This window comes from Leucopleurus acutus, assembly GCF_964270905.1.
Source record: "Leucopleurus acutus genome assembly, chromosome: 3".
NCBI classification, from domain to species: Eukaryota; Metazoa; Chordata; class Mammalia; order Artiodactyla; family Delphinidae; genus Leucopleurus; species Leucopleurus acutus.
This window is the reverse complement of record NC_139145.1, coordinates 21602605-21614716: the sequence shown is the minus strand read 5'-3', so window position 1 is coordinate 21614716 and position 12112 is coordinate 21602605. Positions and strand designations below refer to the sequence as shown.

At 42.1% G+C, this 12112-nt stretch overlaps 1 pseudogene across 1 annotated transcript in view; it reads right to left on the bottom strand.

The window, feature by feature from the left end:
- Nucleotides 1-3134: 3134 nt before the first annotated feature.
- LOC309958858 (ferritin light chain-like) overlaps nt 3135-12112 on the bottom strand; it is a 28748-nt pseudogene continuing 19770 nt past the window's right edge. Inside the window, exon 2 of the transcript in view lies at nt 3135-3677. The product of the transcript in view is annotated as a ferritin light chain-like (transcript). The remainder of the gene's footprint in view (nt 3678-12112) is intronic.

The window sequence follows — 12112 nt, the reverse complement described above, 5'->3', positions numbered from 1 at the left end:
TCAAAACAGTAAAACATTTAAACTGTGCTACAGAAATTCAGAAGTTGTCTTGCAATCTTTAAACAATAAATGAATGAGTTGCCCTTAAAAAAAAAAAAAGGATTAAGCAGTTAAGCTGTTGGTCCCACATCAGACAAATTTTCCTATACCTTCTGTCAATATTGTTAACAGAGACTGTTATTTTATTAATCCTTATGATCCCGTGATTCTTTCTTTCATGTTTCAGGGCACAGCAGGTGAGAGAGTGGATTTGTTAAGCTGGGTGGGTTTATCCTTCTTTTATGCGTTCATTCAATTTTATGTTCATTTACTTATTGTACACACATGGCAATAGAAGCTGCTAAAGCAATCATTGCTATTCTGCAAAACAACAAGGCACAGAAGCAGATGTCTTATTTCTGAGATTTCTCCCCCCAGGATTATTATGATTAAAGATCCTTTCCCCCCACTCCCTGGAGAGGACAAGGGGCTGCTCGCTGGAGGTTTTTTAATGACTTGGGGAAAGGCTCAAATATCCCCCCATTATGGTAATCCACCCCAGGGGCAAACCACACGAGAATATTATGAATTTATTTTATTGTTCTATCCTCGCAAAGGTAATACTCAGCCCATTAGAATATGAAAACTATACTGTCAAATTTCAGAATTACATGGATGAAGAAAATCACCAGTGGCATCATATCACGTGTGTTATAGTTGTATTTACTATATTGACTATATTAACTATGTTGTGTTAACAATATATTGTATAACTATATATTGAAAAGGCAAAATGCTGTAACTTATTTCAGAAAAAATAATTATGTTGGCAAACCCCAAATTGTACACTGTAGACAGGTCCTAGGAAAAGAAGATTTAATTCATAGTGGACAAGAGGTTAGCTTCTGTTTTCAGCCATGTGCTATTTCAAGAATTAAACGTCATGAATAATACAGGATATAAGAGGAATAGTCTAAAGACGGAAAAGCACATTTTGATTAGGAAAGAGAATTTAAGGCTTAAGTCTTTTTTTTTTTAAGGAAAACTGCCTTATTACTATGAGATAAGAAAATTGTTTCCTTCTTTTCTTCCTTGCTTTCTTCTTTTTCTTTTTTTTAACCTTTTTAATTTTGGATATTTGACCTCTAAGCTGAGATGACTGAAAATGCCTCCTCTGGGCATCAACATTTTTGAAAGACTTTTTCCCCCTCCCTAAGGGCTGTTTGTCTCTTGGAGGCATTGTCTACATTACTCACCAAGAGGCAAGCATTTGTCCTTGCACTAAATGCTGACATGTCCTGATAAGAGGGAAGCTGCAAAGTAGAAGAATTGAAGGTCAATATGTTGATATTGGTCTCAAGAGCATTGATGTACATTTGTGTATTGGGGAAGGGGAGAGAAGCTTGAGAGTGGGCCAGTGGGGAGGGGTAAATATTTTGTGATGCTGTCTACCTATGGGCTTATAAAGTTTACAGCTGCATTAGGAGGACAAGCATTACCATTAGCATGAAAAGTAGGGCAGACCTCAGTTGCAAAAGCTTCTAGCCATACACATAGGGCAATACGTAAATGATACACCTTATTGCATTCACCCATTCACCCTCCCCTGTTCATGCTAATTGGAAATTTCAATCCATTTCAGAGAAGTAACACAACTATCGATCATTTTCCCTGGCACAAATCTTCCTAGAGCTCACGCACTAGCCCATGTGTCTTAGATTTAATATCTGATCACTAGCTGGATTGAAGCCAAGAGGTGGTTCCCAAAGTTGCTGCACACTAGAATCACCTGGGGAACTCTGAGACCTCCCAGGGCCCAGGCTCCTCCCTAGACCTACTGAATCAAAATCTCTGGGGCTGGGACCCAGACACCAATGTTTTTCTTAAAAGCTCTTTAGGTAATTCAAATGAGCAGCAAAGCTTGAGAAGCAGCCCAATAACGGGAACAAACTTATTTCACACAGATAAAGTGGGGCAATTCATATGTTAAAAGAACATGAATATATGTCCATGCCTCTCTCACGCTTTGTCACAGTTTACCCTTCCCCCTCCCCATATCCTCAAGTCCGTTCTCTAGTAAGTCTGTGTCTTTATTCCTGTTTTACCCCTAGGTTCTTCATGACATTTTTTTTTCTTAAATCCATATATATGTGTTAGCATACAGTATTTGTCTCTCTCTTTCTGACTGACTTCTACACTGTTGGTGGGGATGTAAATTGGTGCAACCACTATGGAAAACACTATGACAGTTCCTCAAAAAGCTAAAAATAGAGCTACCATATGATCCAGCAATCTTACTCCTGGGCAAATATCTGGACAAAACTATAATTCGAAAACATACATGCACCCCTATGTTCACAGCAGCACTATTTATAATAGCCAAGACATGCAAACAACCTAAATGTCCACTCACAGATGAATGGATAAAGAAGATGTGATATATATAAAATGGAATACTACTCAGCTATAAAAAAGAATGAAATAATGCCATTTGCAGCAACATGGCTGGACCTAGAGACTATTATACTAAATGAAGTAAGTGAGAAGGAGAAAGACAAATACCATATGATACTACTTATATGTGGAATCTAGAATATGATACAAATGAACTTATCCATGAAACAGAAACAGACTCACAGACATAGCACACAAACTTGTGGTTCCCGAGGGGAAGGGGGAGGTGGGGGAGTGATGGATTGGGAGTTTGGGATTAGCAGAGGTAACCTATTATATATATGATGGATAAACAACAAGGTCCTACTGTATAGTACAGGGAACTATAGTCAATGTCCTGTAATTAACCATAATGGAAAAGAATATGAAAAATTATATATATGTATAACTGAATAACTTTGTTGTACAGCATAAACTAACACAACATTGTATATCAACTATACTTCAGTAAAATAAATTTTTTAAAAAAGGAAAAAAAACATGAATATATATATATATACTTATAGATATATATATATATTTCTTTTTTTCCTCTTTATTCTGTTTGTGTTTCAAATAGGCTTTTTTTTTTTCCTTCTGCAAAAAGCGTTATTGTTTCCATTTGGTCCAAGGCTTGGGAGAGGGCTCCAGGGCGGTTACAAAGCTGCCTAGTAGCTGCAGAGCAGGGCTTCAGGCAGAAGCTCTGATGCCAGAGGGGCTCCTCAGAGGCGGCTGGACTTCAGAGACTCCTGTTTGTGCTCGAGGGTGAGCCTTTCAAAGAGATACTCGCCCAGCACAGCCTGCGGACCAGCCAGCCTGCGGAGGTTGGTCAGGTGGTCGCCCATCTTCTTGATGAGTTTCACCTGCTCCTCCAGGAAGCGGCTCTCCAGGAAGTCACAGAGGTGGGAGTCTGCGCGGGCGGAACCCAGGGCGCGCAGATCTGATAGTGCCTGGTGCAGGCTCTTCCCCCTAAGAATGGCAGCTTCCACAGCGTCCTGGGTTTTACCCCACTCATCTTGAGAAGGCTTCCGCGCATCCTGGAAGAGGGCGCGGCCACAGCACTGGTTTTGCATTTTCAAGAGACGCTGGGCGCCCTCACACTTCTCCTCAGCCAGTTGGCGAAAAATGTGGCCCACACTGTCCAGAGTCCCATTGTTGCTGTCGAAATAGAAGCTCAGAGAGAGGTAAGTGTCCCCAGATGCATGTTGAACAGGCGGTGGACAGCGGCCTCCACCTCGATGGAATAATTCTGACGAACCTGGGAACTCGTGGTTGATCAGTGATAAGGAGCTAAGCTCAAAAAACGGTGTTGGCCTGTCCTGGAGGCTGAGGATAGCTGAGTGGCTGATTCCAAAGGTTGCGACAGGAAGAAAGGTTGGAGGGTGGTCAGGGGCTGGAGCAAGGAGCGTCCCTGGGTCTGTTCATTCCAAACACTGTTGAAGCAAAAGACAGAACTGCAGGACTGCCGAGCGCACTGCCTCAAATAGGCTTTGATATAAATGAACAAGAAGTCCAAGCAAGGACAAAACTTACCCTTCCCCCCACCAAAATAGCTGGCGATACTAGAATCTAGACCTGGGAAGGGATTCTTCCATTACTTTCTGAACATTCCAAGCCACTAGAGCAGTGGTTCTCAAAGTATGGTCACCTTGTAACCAAGCAGTACCCTATGGGGCCTTCCTAGGACAGACCCATCCCCCATATCCTCTGCTGTAGTTCCTCTCTGAAGTACTCCGATAATAGTATCTCAGGCATATTTCTTGAGTTTTCAGATGCTAAAAACCACCACCCAATGGAAGAAATTAACTCCTTGATGATCATGAGCACGTAGCCCCCAGACCTTCTGGCACCTAAGGATGGATAATGTTACCTGCCCTGTGGCCTCAACATCAACCAATCAGAGGATTGTGCACGAGCTGATCACATTCCCTGGGACGTCCCTCCCTCACCTGGCCTTTAAAAATGCTTTGCTGAAATCCTTTGGAGATTTCAGGGTGTTTTGGAACTCGGGCCACCCCTCTCCTTGCTCGATCCTGCAATAAACCTTTCTCTGCTCCAGACTCCAGCCTTTAGGTTTGTTTGGCCTCACTGTGCTTCAGACAGACGAACCTGCATTCGGTAACAACCTGACCAGTTTTACCAGCGTCCCCTGATAATGTGTCAGATATTCAAGTTTTAGGGCCCTGTCCCAGCCCTATGGAATCAGCAGCTCTGGTGGGGCTCAGTGATCTCTGTTATAACAGGCCCTCCAGATGATTTTTATTCACCTTAAAGTTTGAAAATATCTGCATTGTCAGCTGGCCAAAGCGTCCACCAGCAGGTGAAGGGGATTGGTGCCTGGAAAAGATAGGGACCAGCCAAGGCAAGTACAGCAGCATTTGCCGTGGTAGTAATGGAGAATGCCTTTTCTTCACTGGTTGGCACAGACTAGGATCTGGGAGCAGTGGCAGGGTTATTTAGGATGCTTTACATTTCAATGTAGAGGGACCGCTGTCCTGGTTTGCCAGGGACTTCCCCTGTGTGAGCACTTAAAATCTCATCCTGGCAAACCCCTTAGCCCTGGGTTTGAAAAACGTAGGGAATAACATGAAATTTAGGGGAAACATGATCTAGGTTTTGGGCAAGTCACAAGTGCTAATTAAAGCTAAGCAAGTATGGACAACACTAGCGTTCTTTAGCCCTTTGCGGGGAGGTAAATCTGATTGGGTGAAAGGACTTATTGTTAAGAGATCTTTGTAGAAACATCCCCTTCTGCTTAGTCCGCTGGTTCTCAGTTCTGGCTAGACATTGGCATCGTCTGAGGAGATTTAAAATGATTTTATTGGTCTACGATGACCAACCGTCAGTGTGAGGGTTTTTAAAAAGTGCTTCAGATGATTCTAATGCACAACCAAATTTAGGTGCCACTGCTTAAGCTTTTGAACCGCTGCTGCATATTTGCACCTCATCTTCCTATGAGAATATCCAACTGTAGTTGAGGTTTGTTTTTTTTTTTTTTTTTTCTTTTTCTAACTGTCTTATAAGATTTACTGTCTTAAATAAGGTTGAATGTACAGAAAATCTTGCTAGTCCATCTGGTATAGCTGGATACTTAGAATAATATAGTTAAGATATATACCATTTAAGTATTGTGACTGGCCTTTTTTTTGAAATTAACATATGCATTGAATTAGTATGTTCTCTTTTGAAGTTGTTATGTTGGGGAGCTATACCTCTAATCTGCCATTACTAAATATCTGGACACCTCTTATTAGGAATTGCTTTTAGAAATCTTTAGGGATTAAAACCAAGATTGCTGTATTATTTGTACTGGAACCACAAAAACCTCACAGAGTTCCCCCGCTGTACCTTCTACCCCCATCTCTAACCCTTGGCAACTTCTAAACTGTTCTCCATCTCCACGGTTTTGTTATTTTAAGAAAAATATGTAAACATAATCATGAATTACTTAATCTTCGGAGATCGGCTTTTCAAAATTTTTCCCTCGGCATCATTCCCTTGAAGTTCATTTCAATTTTTGCATATATTAATAATTTGTTCCAGAAACTTCCGGGAAGATGGCAGAAGAGTAAGACGCGGAGATCACCTTCCTCCCCACAGATACACCAGAAATACATCTATGCGTGGAACAACTCCTACGGAGCACCTACTGAACGCTGGCAGAAGACCTCAGACCTCCCAAAAGGCAAGGAACCCCCCACGTACCTGGTTAGGGCAAAAGAAAAAACTAAACAGAGACAAAAGGATAAGGACGGGCCCTGCACCAGCGGGAGAGAGCTGTGAAGGAGGAAAAGTGTCCACACACTAGGAGCCCCTTCGCGGGCGGAGACTTCGGGTGGTGGAGTGAGGGAGCTTGGGAGCCACGGAGGAGAGCACAGCAACAAGGGTGCAGAGGGCAAAGCGGAGAGATTCCAGCGCAGAGGATCGGGCCGAACGGCACTCACCAGCCGAGAGGCTTGTCTGCTCACCCGCCGGGGCGGGCGGGGCTGGGAGCTGAGGCTCCGGCTTCTGTCGGAGCGCCGGGAGAGGACTGGGGTTGGCTGCGTGAGCACAGCCTGCAGGGCGTTGGTGCGCCGCGGCTAGCCGGGAGGGAGTCCGAGGAGGGGTCTGGACCTGCCGAATAGGCAAGAGACTTTTTCTTCCCTCCTTGTTTCCTGGTTCGCGAGGAGAGGGGATTAAGAACGCTGCTTGGGAGAGCTCCAGGGACGGGCGCGAGCCGCGGCTAAAAGTGAGGAGCACAGAGACGGACATGAGACGCTAGGGCCGCTGCTGCCGCCACCAGGAGGCCTGTGTGCGAACACAGGTCACTGTCCACACCCCCTTCCGGGGAGCCTGTGCAGCCCGCCACTGCCAGGGTCCCGGGATCCAGGGACAACTCCCCCGGGAGAACGCACGGCGCGCCTCAGGCTAGCAACGTCACGCCGGCCTCTGCCGCCGCAGGCCCACACCACACTCCGTGACCCTCCCTACCCCCCCACCCCCACCCCGGCCTGAGTGAGCCAGAGCCCCCGAATCAGCGGCTCCTTTAACCCCGTCCTGTCTGAGCAAAGAACAGACGCCCTCCGGCGACCTACACGCACAGGCGGGGCCAAATCCAAAGCTGAGCCCCTGGGAGCTGTGAGAACAAAGAAGAGAAAGGGAAATCTCTCCCAGCAGCCTCAGAAGCAGCGGATTAAAGCTCCACAATCAACTTGATGTACCCTGCATCTGTGGAATACATGAATAGACAACGAATCATCCCAAATTAAGGAGCCCTGTGGATGAAAGGCTCTTGGTGCTGCAGCCAGGAATCAGTGCTGTGCCTCTGAGGTGGGAGAGCCAACTTCAGGACACTGGTCCACAAGAGGCCTCCCAGCTGCACATAATGTCAAACAGCGAAAATCTCCCAGAGATCTCCATCTCAACGCCAGCACCCAGCTTCACTCAACGACCAGCAAGCTACAGTGCTGGACATCCTATGCCAAACAACTAGCAAGACAGGAACACAACCCCACCCATTAGCAGAGAGGCTGCCCAAAATCATAATAAGTCTACAGACACCCCAAAACACACCACCAGACGTGGACCTGCCCACCAGAAAGACAAGATCCAGCCTCATCCACCAGAACACAGGCACTAGTCCCCTCCACCAGGAAGCCTACACAACCCACTGAACCAACCTTAGCCACTGGGGACAGACACAAAAAATAACAGGAACTACGAACCTTCAGCCTGCAAAAAGGAGACCCCAAACACAGTAAGATAAGCAAAATGAAAAGACAGAAAAACACACAGCAGATGAAGGAGCAAGATAAAAACCCATGAGACCTAACAAATGAAGAGGAAATAGGCAGTCTACCTGAAAAAGAATTCAGAATAATGATAGTAAAGATGATCCAAAATCTTGGAAATAGAATAGACAAAATGCAAGAATCAGTTAACAAGGACCTAGAAGAACTAAAGATGAAACAAACAATGATGAACACAATAAATGAAATGAAAAATACTCTAGATGGGATCAATAGCAGAATAACTGAGGCAGAAGAACGGATAAGTGACCTGGAAGATAAAATAGTGGAAATAACTACTGCAGAGCAGAATAAAGAAAAAAGAATGAAGAGAACTGAGGACAGTCTCAGAGACCTCTGGGACAACATTAAACGCACCAACATTCGAATTATAGGGGTTCCAGAAGAAGAAGAGAAAAAGAAAGGGACTGAGAAAATATTTGAAGAGATTATAGTTGAAAACTTCCCTAATATGGTAAAGGAAATAGTTAATCAAGTCCAGGAAGCACAGAGAGTCCCATACAGGATAAATCCAAGGAGAAATATGCCAAGACACATATTAATCAAACTGTCAAAAATTAAATACAAAGAAAACATATTAAAAGCAGCAAGGGAAAAACAACAAATAACACACAAGGGAATCCCCATAAGGTTAACAGCTGATGTTTCAGCAGAAACTCTGCAAGCCAGAAGGGAGTGGCAGGACATATTGAAAGTGTTGAAGGAGAAAAACCTGCAACCAAGATTACTCTACCCAGCAAGGATCTCATTCAGATTTGATGGAGAAATTAAAACCTTTACAGACAAGCAAAAGCTGAGAGAGTTCAGCACCACCAAACCAGCTCTACAACAACTGCTAAAGGAACTTCTCTAGGCAAGAAACACAAAAGAAGGAAAAGACCTACAATAACGAACCCAAAACAATTAAGAAAATGGGAATGGGAACACACATATCGATAATTACCTTAAATGTAAATGGACTAAATGCTCCCACCAAAAGACACAGATTGGCTGAATGGATACAAAAACAAGACGCATATATTTGCTGTCTACAAGAGACCCACTTCAGACGTAGAGAAAAAGGAAAAAGGTATTTCATGCAAATGGAAACCAAAAGAAAGCTGGAGTAGCAATTCTCATATCAGACAAAATAGACTTTAAAACAAAGACTATTAGAAGAGACAAAGAAGGACACTACATAATGATCAAGGGATCGATCCAAGAAGAAGATATAACAATTGTAAATATTTATGCACCCAACATAGGAGCACCTCAATACATAAGGCAAATACTGACAGCCATAAAAGGGGAAATCGACACTAACACATTCATAGTAGGGGACTTTAACACCCCACTTTCACCAATGGACAGATCATCCAAAATGAAAATAAATAAGGAAACACAAGCTTTAAATGATACATTAAACGAGATGGACTTAATTGATATTTATAGGACATTCCATCCAAAAACAACAGAATACACATTTTTCTCAAGTGCTCGTGGAACATTCTCCAGGATAGATCATATCTTGGGTCACAAATCAAGCCTTGGTAAATTTAAGAAAATTGAAATTGTATCAAGTATCTTTTCCGACCACAACGCTATGAGACTTGATATCAATTACAGGAAAAGATCTGTAAAAAAATACAAACACATGGAGGCTAAACAATACACTACTTAATAACGAAGTGATCACTGAAGAAATCAAAGAGGAAATCAAAAAATACCTAGAAACAAATGACAATGGAGACACGATGACTCAAAATCTATGGGATGCAGCAAAAGCAGTTCTAAGAGGGAAGTTTATAGCAATACAATCCTACCTTAAGAAACAGGAAACATCTCGAATAAACAACCTAACCTTGCACCTAAAGCAATTAGAGAAAGAAGAACAAAAAACCCCCAAAGTTAGCAGAAGGAAAGAAATCATAAAAATCAGATCAGAAATAAATGAAAAAGAAATGAAGGAAATGATAGCAAAGATCAATAAAACTAAAAGCTGGTTCTTTGAAAGGATAAACGAAATTGATAAGCCATTAGCCAGACTCACCAAGAAAAAAAGGGAGAAGACTCAAATCAATAGAATTAGAAATGAAAAAGGAGAAGTAACAACTGACACTGCAGAAATACAAAAGATCATGAGAGATTACTACAAGCAACTCTATGCCAATAAAATGGACAACCTGGAAGAAATGGACAAATTCTTAGAAAGGCACAACCTGCCAAGACTGAATCAGGAAGAAATAGAAAATATGAACAGACCAATCACAAGCACTGAAATTGAAACTGTGATTAAAAATCTTCCAACAAGCAAAAGCCCAGGACCAGATGGCTTCACAGGCGAATTCTATCAAACATTTAGAGAAGAGCTATCACCTATCCTTCTCAGACTCTTCCAAAATATAGCAGAGGGAGGAACACTCCCCAACTCATTCTACGAGGCCACCATCACCCTGATACCAAAACCAGACAAGGATGTCACAAAGAAAGAAAACTACAGGCCAATATCACTGATGAACATAGATGCAAAGATCCTCAACAAAATACTAGCAGACAGAATCCAACAGTACATTAAACGGATCATACACCATGATCAAGTGGGGTTTATTCCAGGTATGCAAGGATTCTTCAATATATGCAAATCAATCAACGTGATACACCATATTAACAAATTGAAGGAGAAAAACCATATGATCATCTCAATAGATGTAGAGAAAGCTTTTGACAAAATTCAACACCCATTTATGATAAAAACCCTGCAGAAAGTAGGCATAGAGGGAACTTTCCTCAACATAATAAAGGCTATATATGACAAACCCACAGCCAACATCGTCCTCAATGGTGAAAAACTGAAAGCATTTCCACTAAGATCAGGAACAAGACAAGGTTGCCCACTCTCACCACTCTTATTCAACATAGTTTTGGAAGTTTTAGCCACAGCAATCAGAGAGAAAAGGAAATAAAAGGAATCCAAATCGGAAAAGAAGAAGTAAAGCTGTCACTGTTTGCAGATGACATGATACTATACATAGAGAATCCTAAAGATGCAACCAGAAAACTACTAGAGCTAATCAATGAATTTGGTAAAGTAGCAGGATACAAAATTAATGCACAGAAATCTCTGGCATTCCTATACACTAAGGATGAAAAATCTGAAAGTGAAATCAAGAAAACACTCCCATTTACCATTGCAACAAAAAGAATAAAATATCTAGGAATAAACCTACCTAAGGAGACAAAAGACCTGTATGCAGAAAATTGTAAGACACTGATGAAAGGAATTAAAGATGATACAAATAGATGGAGAGATATACCATGTTCTTGGATTGGAAGAATCAACATTGTGAAAATGACTCTACTACCCAAAGCAATCTACAGATTCAATGCAATCCCTATCAAACTACCACTGGCATTTTTCACAGAACTAGAACAAAAAATTTCACAATTTGTATGGAAACACAAAAGACCCCGAATAGCCAAAGCAATCTTGAGAACGAAAAACGGAGCTGGAGGAATCAGGCTTCCTGACTTCAGACTATACTAAAAGCTACAGTAATCAAGACAGTATGGTACTGGCACAAAAACAGAAATATAGATCAATGGAACAGGATAGAAAGCCCAGAGATAAACCCACGCACATATGGTCACCTTATCTTTGACAAAGGAGGCAGGAATGTACAGTGGAGAAAGGACAGCCTATTCAATAAGTGCTGGGTAAACTGGACAGCTACATGTCAAAGTATGAGATTAGATCACTCCCTAACACCATACACAAAAATAAGCTCAAAATGGATTAAAGACCTAAATGTAAGGCCAGAAACTATCAAACTCTTAGAGGAAAACATAGGCAGGACAGTCTATGACATAAATCACAGCAAGGTCCTTTTTGATCCACCTCCTAGAGAAATGGAAATAAAAACAAAAGTAAACAAATGGGACCTAATGAAACTTAAAAGCTTTTGCGCAGCAAAGGAAACCATAAAGAAGACCAAAAGACAACCCTCAGAATGGGAGAAAATATTTGCAAATGAAGCAACCGACAAAGGATTAATCTCCAAAATTTATAAGCAGCTCATGCAGCTCAATAACAAGAAAACAAACAACCCAATCCAAAAATGGGCAGAAGACCTAAATAGACATTTCTCCAAAGAAGATACACAGACTGCCAACAAACACATGAAAGAATGCTCAACATCACTAATCATTAGAGAAATGCAAATCACAACTACAATGAGATATCATCTCACACCAGTCAGAATGGCCATCATCAAAAAATCTAGAAACAATAAATGCTGGAGAGGGTGTGGAGAAAAGGGAACCCTCTTACACTGTTGGTGGGAATGTAAATTGATACAGCCACTGTGGAGAACAGTATGGAGGTTCCTTAAAAAGCTACAAATAGAACTACCATATGACCCAGCAATCCCACTACG